At 45.0% G+C, this 14,638-nt stretch overlaps 1 pseudogene; it reads right to left on the bottom strand.

Annotated features, from left to right (window-relative positions):
* Positions 1-5,484: 5,484 nt before the first annotated feature.
* Positions 5,485-7,240, bottom strand: LOC137095140 (NLR family CARD domain-containing protein 3 pseudogene; annotated as a pseudogene).
* Between the last annotated feature and the right edge of the window lie 7,398 nt (positions 7,241-14,638).

The raw sequence follows: 14,638 nt of genomic DNA, 5'->3' as shown, positions 1-14,638 counted from the left end.
CAGCTTAGCAGCAGCGACAACCAGAAGAGTGTGCTAAGATAGTAATATGTAGTCACGTTCTTACGAAGATGATGGTGATACCACTTGAATAAGGTTGTTATGATTCAGATGTACCTCTAGACGGTTGGTCTGAGAGCGGATGGGGGCATCCGGGGATGGTGTACACAGTGGCGGTCAGCACAGTTGGTCTATTGTATATCTATCAATCCAAAGGAGGCCAGCTCAAGAGGTCTACACAATATTAAGGCCGGCACAAAAGGTCTACTCAGTATTAAGGCCAGCACAGAAGGTCTACACAATATTAGGCCGGCACAAGAGGTCTACACAATATTAAGGCCAGCTCAAGAGGTCTACACAATATTAGGCCGGCACAAGAGGTCTACACAATATTAAGGCCAGCACAAGAGGTCTACACAGTATTAAGGCTAGCACCAAAGGTCTACACACTATTGAGGCCAGCACAAGAGGTCTACACAATATTAAGGCACATACAAAGGTTCTACACAATATTAGTCAACGCTGAAAAGATGAAACTCTAGAAGATCCAGCAGTGGTGGCAAAGGTGAAATCTAGCAGCGATGACAAGGCGGCGGGCCAAATGGTGGTGGCCGCGATGGAAGGCGGCAGCGATGGCCCAGCGGCCCAGCGGCGGCCCAGCAGCTGCAGCGGTAGCGATGGAAAGGCGGCGATGGTGAGGCGAGGTGCCAAGATGGCGGTCGCAACAGCCGCGGCGTTCTCCGTGCCCTGGCTTGGCCCAACGGCCCCAGCGGTGGACCGGTCGCAGCAGCGGCAGCGATGGTGAAGGCGGGGCGCCAAGATGGCGGCCTCAGCGGCCGCGACACTCTCCGTGGCCCAGCAGTGGTCCGGTCGTACCGGCGGCGGTGAGGGGACGGCGGCGGCGATGGAGAAGCGGGACGCCCTGGCTCGGCCCTGGCCCCAGCGGTGGTCCGGTCGCAGCGGCAGCGGTGAAGGGACGGCGGCGGCAATGGAAAAGCGAGACGCAAGATGGCGGCCGCAGATGTAGAGCTTTATAGATGTAGAGGCCTCCTTGCAGATTGCTGAGTCACACCCCACTGGAGGAGGCCTGGGCTGCTGGCTACTCACAAGGAGTCCTGGGAGCAGGCTGGAGATCTTTATTGCCCCTTCACAGCAAGCACAGCAGACTCAGTCCCTGGCAGGCCTGTGGACTCAGCTTTATAGATGTAGAGGCCTCCTTGCAGATTGCTGAGTCACACCCCACTGGAGGAGGCCTGGGCTGCTGGCTACTCACAAGGAGTCCTGGGAGCAGGCTGGAGATCTTTATTGTCCCTTCACAGCAGGCTGGAGATCTTTATTGCCCCTGGGAGCAGGCTGGAGATCTTTATTGCCCCTTCACTGTTGTGGGAGGCACTCCAGGATTTGCCTGTCACGCAGCAGTTTTGCAGACTTAGAGCTACGGTGGAAGAAGCCCGCGATTCTGCGGCGACGCTCAATGAGTTGAGAGACGGCGGTGGCGCTGTTCTCATCGGGCCCCTTGAAGCCATCTTTTACGCAGTTATGCATTTGTGAAGCCGGCATATGCGTTTGTGAAGCCGGCACTTTCGACCGCCCGGATCATGTTCCTTCCTGCGTCTGTGACCATGAATCCCGAGGTAGTACCACCGGAATGAGTATGCCGCATCCAGTCTCTCATCATCTCTCGCAAGTACTCAGAAATGGTGTTGGCCCTGTGATCCGTATCGATCACCTCAAGGGACAGGAGTGCCCAACGATGACCCGAGTCTAGGCAACCCTCCATCTCCCACCAGTGAGCGGTCAGGGACAAATAGGAATGCCCTCCTCCCGTGCTCGTCCAGATGTCTGAGGTGAAATGTACATGGACGGGTTGTGATTTGTTCAAGAGGGTTCTGAGACGTTGCTTGCATCCCTCGAACAAAGCGGGAATGACTGTTCGAGAGAAAGTTCTACGACTTGGGATATTGTACCATGGTGCCAGGAGGTGAACAAATCGGCGGAAACCTTCCCGTTCCACCATACGGAAGGGCTGGTGGTCCAGAGCCATCATCTCTCCCAGGCGACGTGTTATTTCCTTCACTGATGGCGGCTTAAATCCAGATCTCACCCTTGTAACTTGCAGGCCCCAAGCATCGATGGTTTTCTGCATGGGGCCTGTTGGTGTGTTTGGAGTGCTCTGTGTACTGCTGCATGTGCTGGCGACTTCAACTGCGTCCAACTTCACAGTTGGGTGGTGTCTCCTTATGTGCATCCTTATCCCTGTTGTGGCAAGATGCCTCATATCTTTTCCTCTGCTGACGCTCGCACCGCAATGCCTGCAAACTGCCAAAGTGGCCTCCTTATGGACGTCGTAATGATCCCATAGGAGCGATCTCGGCTTACCCCTATTACTCACTTGAGATGTACTCATGCTCGTGTTTGGACTGTCGGTGTTTGTGGAAGGGATTGTTGGTTGTTTCTGTGGCTCGCCCTCCAGCACCATGCAGTCCTCTTGATCACTAATTCCTGTGGTGGAAGCAGATTCCATATTGTCTTCTTCCTCCCATTCCTCAGACACGTCCGCCTCCTCGCCCTCCTCTTCATAACGAGTAGGATCAGAGGTACTTGGAAGGAAATCAGGATCTGAACGTAGAGTCTTTCGAACTGAGGAATAAGGAGGAGGTCCTGCCATCTCACAGCTGGTTGAAGCACCTGTGGGTGTTTCAATAACCATCTCGTCGGTTGAATGTTCCCTTCTTCTCAATGTGTCCATCTGCATTCCCCTGCCTTTCTTTGGTATTCGCAATAGCACTTGGCCCTTGCGACTAGAAAAGCCGGGAAGGAAGCGTTTCATCACAATGGCTGTAACTACACAAAGAATGAGCGAGCACTGTATTATATTCAAAAGAGAAGAGTCTTTTCTTTTTTTGGAATATTTTTGTTTTTTTTTAAGAATAAAAGACAGGTATTTTTTAGAAAATATTCAAAAATGGAAAATTAACCAAAAACTGGCCATGATGTAGAGCTAACACAGGCAGGAGACAGGGCAATCGAAAGCACACCGCCACAGAAGAGTCTTTTCTTTTTTTGGAATATTTTTTGTATTTTTTTTAAGAATAAAAGACAGGTATTTTTAGAAAATATTCAGAAATGGAAAATTAACCAAAAACTGGCCCTGATGTAGAGCAAACACAGGCAGGAGACAGGGCAATCAAGAGCACACACCAACAGAAGAGTCTTTTCTTTTTTTGGAATATTTTTTGTATTTTTTTTAAGAATAAAAGACAGGTATTTTTAGAAAATATTCAGAAATGGAAAATTAACCAAAAACTGGCCCTGAAATAGAGCAAACACAGGCAGGAGACAGGGCAATCGAGAGCACACACCAACAGAAGAGTCTTTTCTCTTTTTAGAATATTTTTTGTATTTTTTTAAGAATAAAAGACAGGTATTTTTAGAAAATATTCAGAAATGGAAAATTAACCAAAAACTGGCCCTGATGTAGAGCTAACACAGGCAGGAGACAGGGCAATCGAAAGCACACCGCCACAGAAGAGTCTTTCCCTTTTTTGGAATATTTTTTGTTTTGTTTTTTAAGAATAAAAGGCAGGTATTTTTAGAAAATATTCAGAAATGGAAAATTAACCAAAAACTGGCCCTGAAATAGAGCAAACACAGTCAGGAGACAGGGCAATCGAGAGCACACACCAACAGAAGAGTCTTTTCTTTTTTTAGAATATTTTTTGTATTTTTTTAAGAATAAAAGACAGGTATTTTTTAGAAAATATTCAAAAATGGAAAATTAACCAAAAACTGGCCCTGATGTAGAGCTAACACAGCCAAAAGACAGGGCAATCAAGAGCACACACCAACAGAAGAGTCTTTTCTTTTTTTAGAATATTTTTTGTATTTTTTTTAAGAATAAAAGACAGGTATTTTTAGAAAATATTCAAAAATGGAAAATTAACCAAAAACTGGCCCTGATGTAGAGCTAACACAGCCAAAAGACAGGGCAATCGAGAGCTTTTCCAACCAAGCCAACCCAATGCAAGTCTTTTTCCTACCAACCAAGCCAACCCAAAGCAAGCAGCCCTCCCAGACCTCTCTCCTCCCTCGCCTCCGCGCAACAAATGAGCTCTGCGGCCACGCGGAGCCGCTTTTAAAGGCCTTGCTGGCCAATCAGACACAGCCACGGTGCACTGCTTGGGTGCTTGGGAGCGCCGGATTGGCTCCCAGGCACCAGCATCCTCCATCCCATTTCCGAAACGGGCGGAAGCTCGCTAAAAGAATGGGGGATGCCACTTCGTTATTTTAAAACCCTTCCAGGTTTGAAAATGTGTTTCGTAATCGTTTTGTAATTATTAAAAATAACGAATAATTAACGAATTACAAAATTAACGAACGAAACCGCCCAGGCCTAATATATATATATATATATATATATATATATATATATATATATATAGGTAAAGGTTTGGGGGTTGATGCTCATCTCCATTTCTAAGCCAAAGAGCTGGCATTATCCATAGACACCTCCAAGGTCATGTGGCTAGCATGACTGCATAGAGTGCTGTTACCTTCCCGCTGGAGTGATACCTCTTGATTTACTCACATTTGCATGTTTTTGAATTGCTAGGTTGGCAGAAGCTGGGGCTAACAGCAGGAACTCATGCTGCTCCCTGAATTCGAATCTGCGACCTTTCAGTCAACAAGTTTAGCAGCTAAGCGGTTTAACCCACTGCACCACCAAGGGCTGATATATATATATATATATATATATATACACACACACACACACACACACACACACACACTAAATATAATATATACACATTTCTTGGTGTTCTATGAGAAACTTTTGCTTCAAAAAGGGCTCCATGGCTGAAAAAGTTTAAGAACCCCTGGTCTAGAGAAACTGAACCAGGTATATAGTAATATGTCAGCCAGGCATGTAGCCGGGGGGGGGGGGGGGGCTCGGGGGGCTTCAGCCCCCCCCCCCCCCGAAATTCTCATGGTGGTTCGCGAAAAGGCCTTACTGGTGCATTATTTAAACTGTTATGTTTATTAATATCATGATTTGATCACCATTCTCAATATATCCCATATGTATGGGGGTATTGGGGTAATGATACAAAAGGTTTGCTAGGCTAGACCCTCTTTCACTCACTCAGCCCCCCCCCCGAAACTCAGCCCCCCCCGAAACCCCCCCTGAAAATTTTTTAGCCTCCCCCGAAACGAAATCCTGGCTACGGGCCTGATGTCAGCAATAGGATTCTGCCCTGAGTGCCCAATCCTGACTCAGCTGCCATCAAACCAGTCTCTGCAGTTAATTTCGTGGCAAATGCAGGAGAAACATTCAGAGAAATTCTACTAGAACACACTGGCCATACTGCCTGGAAACCACACAACACCCCAACACTCAACTTTGTTCCTGGTTCATACTCACTCAGAATGAAGTCCTACTGCTGAGAACACACTTGGGGACCACAACATGGTGAATCTTGGCCCATGTCCTCATCTGTGGTGTCACTTACCTGAGCTTGTTGTAATAGAGCAGCTGGGAGAGAAGGTTTTGGAAGGCATGGTAAGTGAGGCAGCTGGAGAGGTTTGCCTCCTCCGCACACACCTCTGAGGTCTGCAGAACATAAGCCAAGGCAGAGCAATTAACTGTCCCAGTCAGGTTCTCATTATTAATAGCATCCTCAATGATGCCAGTGACCTCTGTGTGCTGGATCTCATGGAAGCATCTCATGAGGTTCACTGTCTGGCAGGAAACCACTTGGTCCAAACCCAGGATGTTCTTGAGCAGGCTGATGGCGTGGCTCCGGTAACTGTGGTGTTCCTCCCTCACCAAGAACCAATCAGACAGGACTTTGTTCACCTGTGGAGAGAGGAAGCCAGCAAGGAAGCGCACAAAGACATCCAGGTGTCCATCCTCAGACTGCAGGGACTTCTGCATGGCATTTTTGAAGTGGTTGAAGAAGCCCAACTTGGGCCAAGACATCCCGCTCTCAACAAAGAGGTCAAAAAGGGCCCGTTTGGAAGCCATATAATAATAAGCAGCTGCCAGGAATTCCTGAAACGTTAAATGGGGGAAATAGTAAAGCGTGGAAAACGGAATCTCTTCCTACATCAAGAGCCTGTTGCTCAAGCTGATGTGAAGAGACCAGAAGTCCACGCCGTAGGCCTTCATGTCCTGCTCATGAAAGATATATTTCTTCTTGATCAGGCTATAGAAGGCCAATCGGCCCAAACAACTCATTGTTTTTTGCAATTTTGCTCCACCTGCTCTATCCTGAGAACTTCGTTTTGCTTCCCTGTTCCTTCACTACACAGTGCCATTTTAAAGAAGTGTGAATAGATTTCTGACAAAGTCTTCAGAACAGCTAACATTTCAGGAGAGCCCTTGGCACTCTTTAGGAAGTATCCGATGGAGGATCCACAGATCCTGCAAAACGCTGGCATTGTGCACATGATATATAAAGGCCTGTTCTCCTTGAGATGATGCATCACATCATCTGATAAGTTTAGGTCCTCGATGAACATGTGGTCTAAATAGTCCTTGATTTCTGCCTCTTGAAAACCTTGGATTTCAGTCATCCTGTCCACCAGGCCACCTGGGATCTGACTAGCTGCTGTAGGCCAGGAGGTGACCCAAACTGAAACTTCACACAATAGGTTTCCTCGGATGATGTTGGTGATTAGGTTTTCTACCTGAACCTCCTTGCAAAGGTCTGTGCAAACAGCGGCGTTGGAAAAATCTAAGAGTGTTTTAAATTCATCCAAGCCATCCAGAATTAGAAGAGTCTGGGATGCGTCCACAGAAGAGAAAAGGCTCAGGTCCACTAAGTGGGGAGATGCCAAGTGGATCAGCCGCTCGGCAGAGAGCCTGTTGTCCCTCACCTTTCAGTTCCTGGAAGGTGAGGGACAACACAAACTCAAAGTCCTTGCCCAGCTCGCCTTTCCTCCAAGTGTGGACAAAGAGCTTGACCAATGTGCTCTTGCCAATGCCACTGACCACAATGGTCACCGAAACCTGCAGAGGGATGCTGAGCTTGGAGAGGGGCAAGAAGAGCTTCTCCAAGGAGATCTGTTTGGAGGGATTCCTCGTGCCTTTCGTGGTTTTGATCTGGACAAAGTCATGCTGCTTCTGCTGGAGGTCGGTCAGTCCTTCCACCAGCAGGAGGTCAGTCAGTCCTCCCAAAGGGACAAACTGGGTGCTCAGGCCACACTAGGCTGGAAGGGTCTCTATGTGCTTCTGCAGCATTGCCTCTGCAAAGAAAGGAATCAGAAGGAGACATTGGCAAGAGAGAGAAGGATCTTATTTGGACATTCTAGAATTTTCTTATCACTATTTTTCCCACTCTCATGACTTCTAATAGACTGGTGGATTTCACAAGAAATCCACTTGAGGATCATTCCATGGGTTCACTGGGAAATAGAAAGCCAGAGTGGTCCTATGGGCCAAGTAGAAGATAGGCAACCTCCAACCTTTCTAAATGACTGCTTCTTAAACTGTGGACCCTAAGCCAAATAAGATCCCCTTACCTCAATTTAGCAACAGGAAAAGATTTCCGAATGCCACCTATTTACACAAATCTGTTTACAACACTGTGCTGAGTTTATAGTGGACTCTGCAGAAAATGCTCCAGCTGTGTTACTCAAAAAGGAAAAACAGCCTGTTTAACAAGCCTTGCAAATGAACGTTCTTGTTATTTATTAAAATTTTAATTAGGGATGGGCTTGCTTTTCATCAAAACTTCCCGCACCCGAGAGAAAACCTTGCTAGGAATCTCTAGGTTCTCTATGGTCTGCCTGCAGCATGGAATCACAAAAGTTGTATTTATATAGACACCAGAACCCTTTGGCAGAGAAAGCTAAAAACCTTGTAAAACTGCAACTTCTGTGACTGCAAAGTACTGAGTCTTGGCAGTGAAAGCGGTGTCAAACAGTATTTACTCTGTAATAGAGTTGTGTGGTGAATTCATTTCTCCCATGTCTTTCATTTCATCAGGAGCCTGAAACGGTAAGCCACCTCCTCACGTGAAAATCAGCTTGACCTGAAAGCAAGCTGGAGCTGATTCCAGCTCCAAGCCTGCTTTCACCTGCAACTGAGTGTTTCCCAGAACTTGCCTCCTTGCTTTGGAAAGAGAGTGTCCGGATGCCCGACCACCATCTCACAAAGCAGTTGCTCTACTCCGAACTCAAGAATGGAAAACGGAATGTTGGTGGACAGGAAAAGAGATTTAAAGATGGGCTCAAAGACAACCTTAAGAACTCTAGCATAGACACTGAGAACTGGGAAGTAGACTTGGGCGGTTTCGTTTGTTAATTTTGCATTTCATTATTTTTTCATTATTTTTTTTATTTAGAAGCGATTTTGAGCTATTTCTAGAACCCGGAAGTGTTTTTTCTATATTGAAGCGGCATCCGCCAGCTTTGAAACAACTTCCGCCAGTTTCGGAAGTGACGTCAAAGTGACGCAAACTTGAAAGGAACCAAAGTGCGGAAGGACGAATTCAAGGTGAAGGCCTACGCCGACGATATCGTCTGTATAATTGAGGACCTGATAGAGACGATTCAAGAGTGGACGGACAAAATAAACACCTACGGGAAAATCTCAGGTCTAAGAATTAACAAAACCAAGACCAAAATATTGACAAAAAATATGGACACAACTAAAAAAGACAAACTACAGGAAATAACACAGTTCGGGATCACAAACAAGATAAAATATTTAGGGATTCATCTTACAGCAAACAATGCCCAGCTGATAAAAAACAACTACGAAACAACTTGGAAAGACATTACTAAGAAGTTGGACAGCTGGAAATTTTTAAACTTAAGCCTTCTCGGCAGGATAGCCATCGTGAAGATGAACGTACTCCCCAAAATGATTTTTTTATTTAAAATGATCCCGATACTAAGAACCAACTATTGCTTCACACAATGGAAGAGAGACATTCTGAAATTTGTGTGGAGCGGAAAAAAAGCCAGGATCAACTTCAAAGCCTTGACAGACTCAAAGGAAAGAGGAGGCCTGAGTCTACCAAACCTTCAACTCTACTACCAGGCCTGTGTTTTAACTTGGGTAAAGGAATGGTCCACACTCGCAAAGAAAAGACTGCTAAATCTAGAAGGATTTGATATCCGAAGAGGTTGGCATTCCTATCTCTGGCATGACAAAGCAAAAATCGAGAAAAACTTTACCAACCACTTTGTCAGAGCAGCCCTCCTCAAAGTTTGGGTAAAATACAAAAGAAACTTTTACAGCAAAACTCCCCTCTGGCTATCACCCATTGAAGCCTACCACAAGAGAGAATTCCCAAGCAACAACTGGCACACCTACAAAACACTACTAGAAAACAAAGACAATCAATTGAAACTGAAGTCAATAGACGCAATCAGGAGGATGGACAAAAATATGTCTTGGTTCCACTACTATCAAGTAGCAAATGCCTTCAGGGAGGATTAAAAAAATGGCTTTGCGTCACAAGACAACTTTTGGGACTCAATAATGAAGAAGGAAAAAAAACTGATAAGAGTGCTCTACCAGAAACTCCTTGCATGGGATACAGAAACTGAATTAATCAAAGAAAGTATGATCGCATGGGCCTCTGACTTTGGACATACTATACTGCTTCAGGAGTGGGAAAAGGTCTGGAAAAAGAAAATTAGGTTTGCAAAGGCGACATCGATAACAGAAAACTGGTATAAGATGGCGTACCGTTGGCATCTCACCCCGCAGAAAATAGCGAAATTCTATAAAGGGACGAACAGCAGCTGTTGGAAGTGTGGTTCCCACCTGGGGACATACTTCCACTTATGGTGGCAGTGCAAGAGAGTGAAGAGCTTCTGGGCGGAGATCCACAAGCAGACCCAGCATATCATACAGACCAAATTTGAGTTAAGACCAGAGTATTACTTACTCCATCTAATAGATTTCGAGCTAGAAAATAGCAAAGAGAGGCTACTGTACCACCTAACAGCCGCAGCGAGGACTGTCCTGGCGAGTATGTGGAAAAAAAAAAGGAGCTACCAACTACTGAAGACTGGCTATTAAAGATAAGAGACCTAATGGACATGGACACGCTAACCAACTTAATGTATGACAAAAGCAAAAAAAAAGGGACAGATTGGGAATTAATGAAATCATTTCTGAAGGAAAAGAGAAACATTGCCCCAGATTGTTGGGACAGAAGGTAGAGGAAGTGACTAAGAGAAAGAAGGACAAAGTACATCAAAGTTTTGGAATAACCCCGACAGACTATTCGGAAGTCAAGCTTTTTTATCTTTAAAACTCTGCTCTTTCCCCCTCCCTACCCTACCCAACTCTCCTACCCATCTTAATCTCTTCTCCCTACCCGTCACCCAGTCCATCCCTCCCCCGACCTCTCCGTCCCACACTGTCTAACCCGCTTTCTTATGCACTAAATATTTCTGATGTTTGTACTGAAAACTTTAATAAAGATTATATTTAAAAAAAAAAGATGGAAGGATCCTGGGAGCGCAGCGAGCCAATCAGGAGTAGCCACGGGTCAGTCAGGGCGGCCATTGCCCTTTAAAAGCGGCTGTGCGCTCCTCGTGGCCGCATTGCAGCCGGGGAAGCGAGGGTGGGAGGGCTTTCTTCAGTGACTGGGAGTTTTGCTCTGGCTTTGGAGTATTTGCTCTGGCTTTGGAGTACTTGGGGTTGGGGGCAGAGAGCTTGTAGACTGCCTCCCGTCCCAGTCCCTTGCTGTGGCTGGCTGGCAGTGGCTTGTGCCAGGCCTGCCTGTGTGCTTCTTGCTCTGGCTTTGGAGTGCCTTTCTTGGGACCGGGAGTTTTGCTCTGGCTTTGGAGTGCTGGGGGTTGGGGACAGAGAGCTTGTAGACTGTCTCCCAGTCCCTTGTTTTAGCTGAGGCTGTGGCTTGCGCCAGGCCTGCCTGTGTGTGGGGTGGGGAGGGGAAGAAATTTTAATTTAATTTATTTTTCTTTAATTTTATTTAATTAGCAATATTTTATTATATTATTAATTTTATTATTTATAAAGAATTATTTTTCTGTTATTATTAATACATAGTTTTATTATTATTGTTATTATTATTCAGTGCACTTTGCTTTTCTGTTACCTCAAAGTAGTTTCAACCAGTTACTGCGGGGTCATTGGCCCAAGGGGGTCTTGCTGTTTTGAAAAAAAACCCTCTATTTTTCTTTTCTGTTACGTCAAAGTAGTTTCAACCAGTTACTGCGGGGTCATTGGCCCAAGGGGACTTGCTCCTCTGAAAAAAAACCCCTCCATTTTGCTTTTCTGTTACCTCAAAGTAGTTCTAACCACTTACTGCGGGGTCATTGGCCCAAGGGGGTCAAACTCTTTTGAAAAAAACCCCTCTATTTTGCTTTTCTGTTACCTCAAAGTAGTTTCAACCACTTACTGCAGGGTCATTGGCCCAAGGGGGTCAAGCTCTTTTGAAGAAACCCCCTCTATTTTGCTTTTCTGTTAACTCAAAGTAGTTTCAACCACTTACTGCAGGGTCATTGGACCAAGGGGTCTTGCTCCTCTGAAAAAAAAACCCCTCCATTTTGCTTTTCTGTTACCTCAAAGTAGTTTCAACTACTTACTGCAGGGTCATTGGCCCAAGGGGGTCTTGCTGTTTGGAAAAACCCCCCTCTATTTTGCTTTTCTGTTACCTCAAAGTAGTTTCAACCAGTTACTGCGGGGTCATTGGCCCAAGGGGACTTGCTCCTCTGGAAAAAAAACCCTCCATTTTGCTTTTCTGTTACCTCAAAGTAGTTCCAACCACTTACTGCGGGGTCATTGGCCCAAGGGGGTCAAACTCTTTTGAAACCCCCCCCCCATTTTGCTTTTCTGTTACCTCAAAGTAGTTTCAACCACTGACTGTGGGGTCATTGGCCCAAGGGGATCAAGCTCTTTTGAAGAAACCCCCTCTATTTTGCTTTTCTGTTAACTCAAACTAGTTTCAACCACTTACTGCGGGGTCATTGGACCAAGGGGTCTTGCTCCTCTGAAAAAAACCCCTCCATTTTGCTTTTCTGTTACCTCAAAGTAGTTTCAACTACTTACTGCGGGGTCATTGGCCCAAGGGGGTCTTGCTGTTTAGAAAAAAACCCCTCTATTTTGCTTTTCTGTTACCTCAAAGTAGTTTCAACTAGGCCTGGGCGGTTTCGTTCGTTAATTTTGTAATTCGTTAAATATTCGTTAATTTTAGCAATTACAAAACAATTACAAAACTTTTTTTTAAACCCGGAAGTGTTTTTAAATATCGAAACGGCAGGCGCCAAAAAATTTTGTATTTCCGTCCATTTCAGAAATACGTAAGATGGCCGCCTGCCGATGCTTGCTGGGAGCTCTCCTCTCTCGGCGCCGGCTGAGCAAGCAAGCGAGAGGGCGAGCGAGAGGGGAGAGCGAGCGGCGAGCGAGAGGGGCGAGCGAGCAGCAAGCACGCTGGATGGATGGACTGAGGGTGAGCTTTTACTTTTCCTTGGAAGGGAGTTTGTCCTGGGATCAGAAGCTGTTGAGTCCCAAGTCAGGGGAGGTGGAGAGGGGGCTGGAGGAGGATTTGGGACGCTTTCTGTCTCTCCTAAGCATAGAGGGGCGAGCGAGCGGCGAGCGAGAGGGGCGATTAACCAGAGACATTTTCATTGCATTAGTCTATCTTTGGTGGTAGAGAAGGAGTCCTTTTGGTGTTGTTCATCTCTCATCTCCTCCCCCCCCCCCAATACACAGAAAGAGCTTTAAAGCACATACCTACGGCAGGCAGGGGTGTTTGAATGACTTCTTTCCTCCCCCTCTTCCAAGCCGGGGAAGAGTGGGAGAAAAGCACGCTGGATGGATGGACTGAGGGTGAGCTTTTACTTTTCCTTGGAAGGGAGTTTGTCCTGGGATCAGAGGCCATTCAGTCCCAAGTCAGGGGAGGTGGAGAGGGGGCTGGAGGAGGATTTGGGACGCTTTCCGTCTCTTCTAAGCATAGAGGGGCGAGCGAGTGGTGAGCGAGAGGGGCGAGCAAGCGGCGAGTGAGCGGCGAGCGAGAGAGCCCGCCAGAGTGAGTGCCTGCCTTCCCTCCTTAATAATAATTTTAATTTCTCCTCCCTATTCTACTAAATTAATAATTAAATTAAAAAAATATTGAAAAAATATTGAAAAAAAGGGCGCCATCTTTACAAAATGTTTTGTAAATATTTACGAAATTTCGTAAATACCAAACTTTTTTTAGGGGAAAATTTTGTAATTATTTTAAATATCGAAACAAAAAAACCCCCCAATTACAAATCGATTTTAGAAACAAATTTTTGCGTTGTTACCCAGGCCTAGTTTCAACCACTTACTGCGGGCACATTGGCCCAAGGGGTCTTGCTCCTCTGAAAAAAAACCCCTATTTTGCTTTTCTGTTACCTCAAAGTAGTTTCAACCACTTACTGCGGGGTCATTGGCCCAAGGGGGTCTTGCTGTTTTGAAAAAAAACCCCTATATTTTGCTTTTTTGTTACCTCAAAGTAGTTTCAACCACTTACTGCGGGCACATTGGACCAAGGGGTCTTGCTCCTCTGAAAAAACCCCCTCTATTTTGCATTTCTGTTACCTCAAAGTAGTTTCTTTTTTTTCCTTTTTAAATAATTTTTATTGTTTTATAGTGTATGCAGAAAACAAAACAAACAAAAGGAACAAAAGTAAACAAAGAAAACATATGCAAAAAAAAACAAAAGAGTCAACATTCAGCGCTCATTAAACATATGTACAATCAGATTTGGTTGTACAATTATTTATACCTTAACATTACCTAACCCTCCCTCCCCCACCCCCTGACCTCCAACACCCCTCAAAACAGGATCGCATTCCAAAACAACAACTACCCAAATATCTTCTTTCACTGAATCCCCTTTATGGCAATCTTCAAGTTTACCTTTGTCTTCTTTTCCAAATACTCAAGTGCCAGCCTCCATTTATTTGCAAATTCTTCATTATCTCCTCCTCTGTTGCTATTTGTCAGCTTGGCCATTTGGATATAGTCTGCTAACTTATCTCTCCAATCATTAAGAGATAACTCTTTTTCCCCTTTGCAAGTTTTGGCTATTATTAGTCTTGCCGCAACAAAGCAATATTGACAAATTTCTTCATCTCCTGCACTGATACATGTTCTAAATAATCCTAAAAGGCACATTTCCGGGTTTCTTAACTTTTTTGTTAATCATATTGTTTGTTTCCTTCACCACTTTTTCCCAAAATTCTTTAACTATATTACACATCCACCATACATGGAAAAATGAACCCTTCACCTTCTTACATCTCCAGCAAGTTCCTTGTCCTGTTTTCTCTATTTTAGCCAATAATTCTGGAGTTATGTAGGTTCTATAAAACATTTTAAACATATTTTCTCTAATTGAACTGGCCACTGAAAATTTAAACCCCTTTTTCCACAAATGTTCCCATTCTTCCAAATCAATATTTCTGCCTAAATCTTTGGACCACATAATCATAACAGGTTTTATCTGGTTATCTATTAAATTGTAATCTAAGATAAATTTATAGAGTTCTAGCTCTGACTTTTTAGAGGCATTTCCTACCTTTACGTCCTTCCTAAATCTATCATGCAATTGAAAGAAGCAAAACCAATCTTTTATCCCCAATTCTTCTCTACCTTTAAGTGTCCATTGCCCTTTCTCTTTAACTA

This window comes from Anolis sagrei, chromosome Y, assembly GCF_037176765.1.
Source record: "Anolis sagrei isolate rAnoSag1 chromosome Y, rAnoSag1.mat, whole genome shotgun sequence".
NCBI classification, from domain to species: Eukaryota; Metazoa; Chordata; class Lepidosauria; order Squamata; family Dactyloidae; genus Anolis; species Anolis sagrei.
This window is presented reverse-complemented; position numbering and strand designations above follow the sequence as displayed.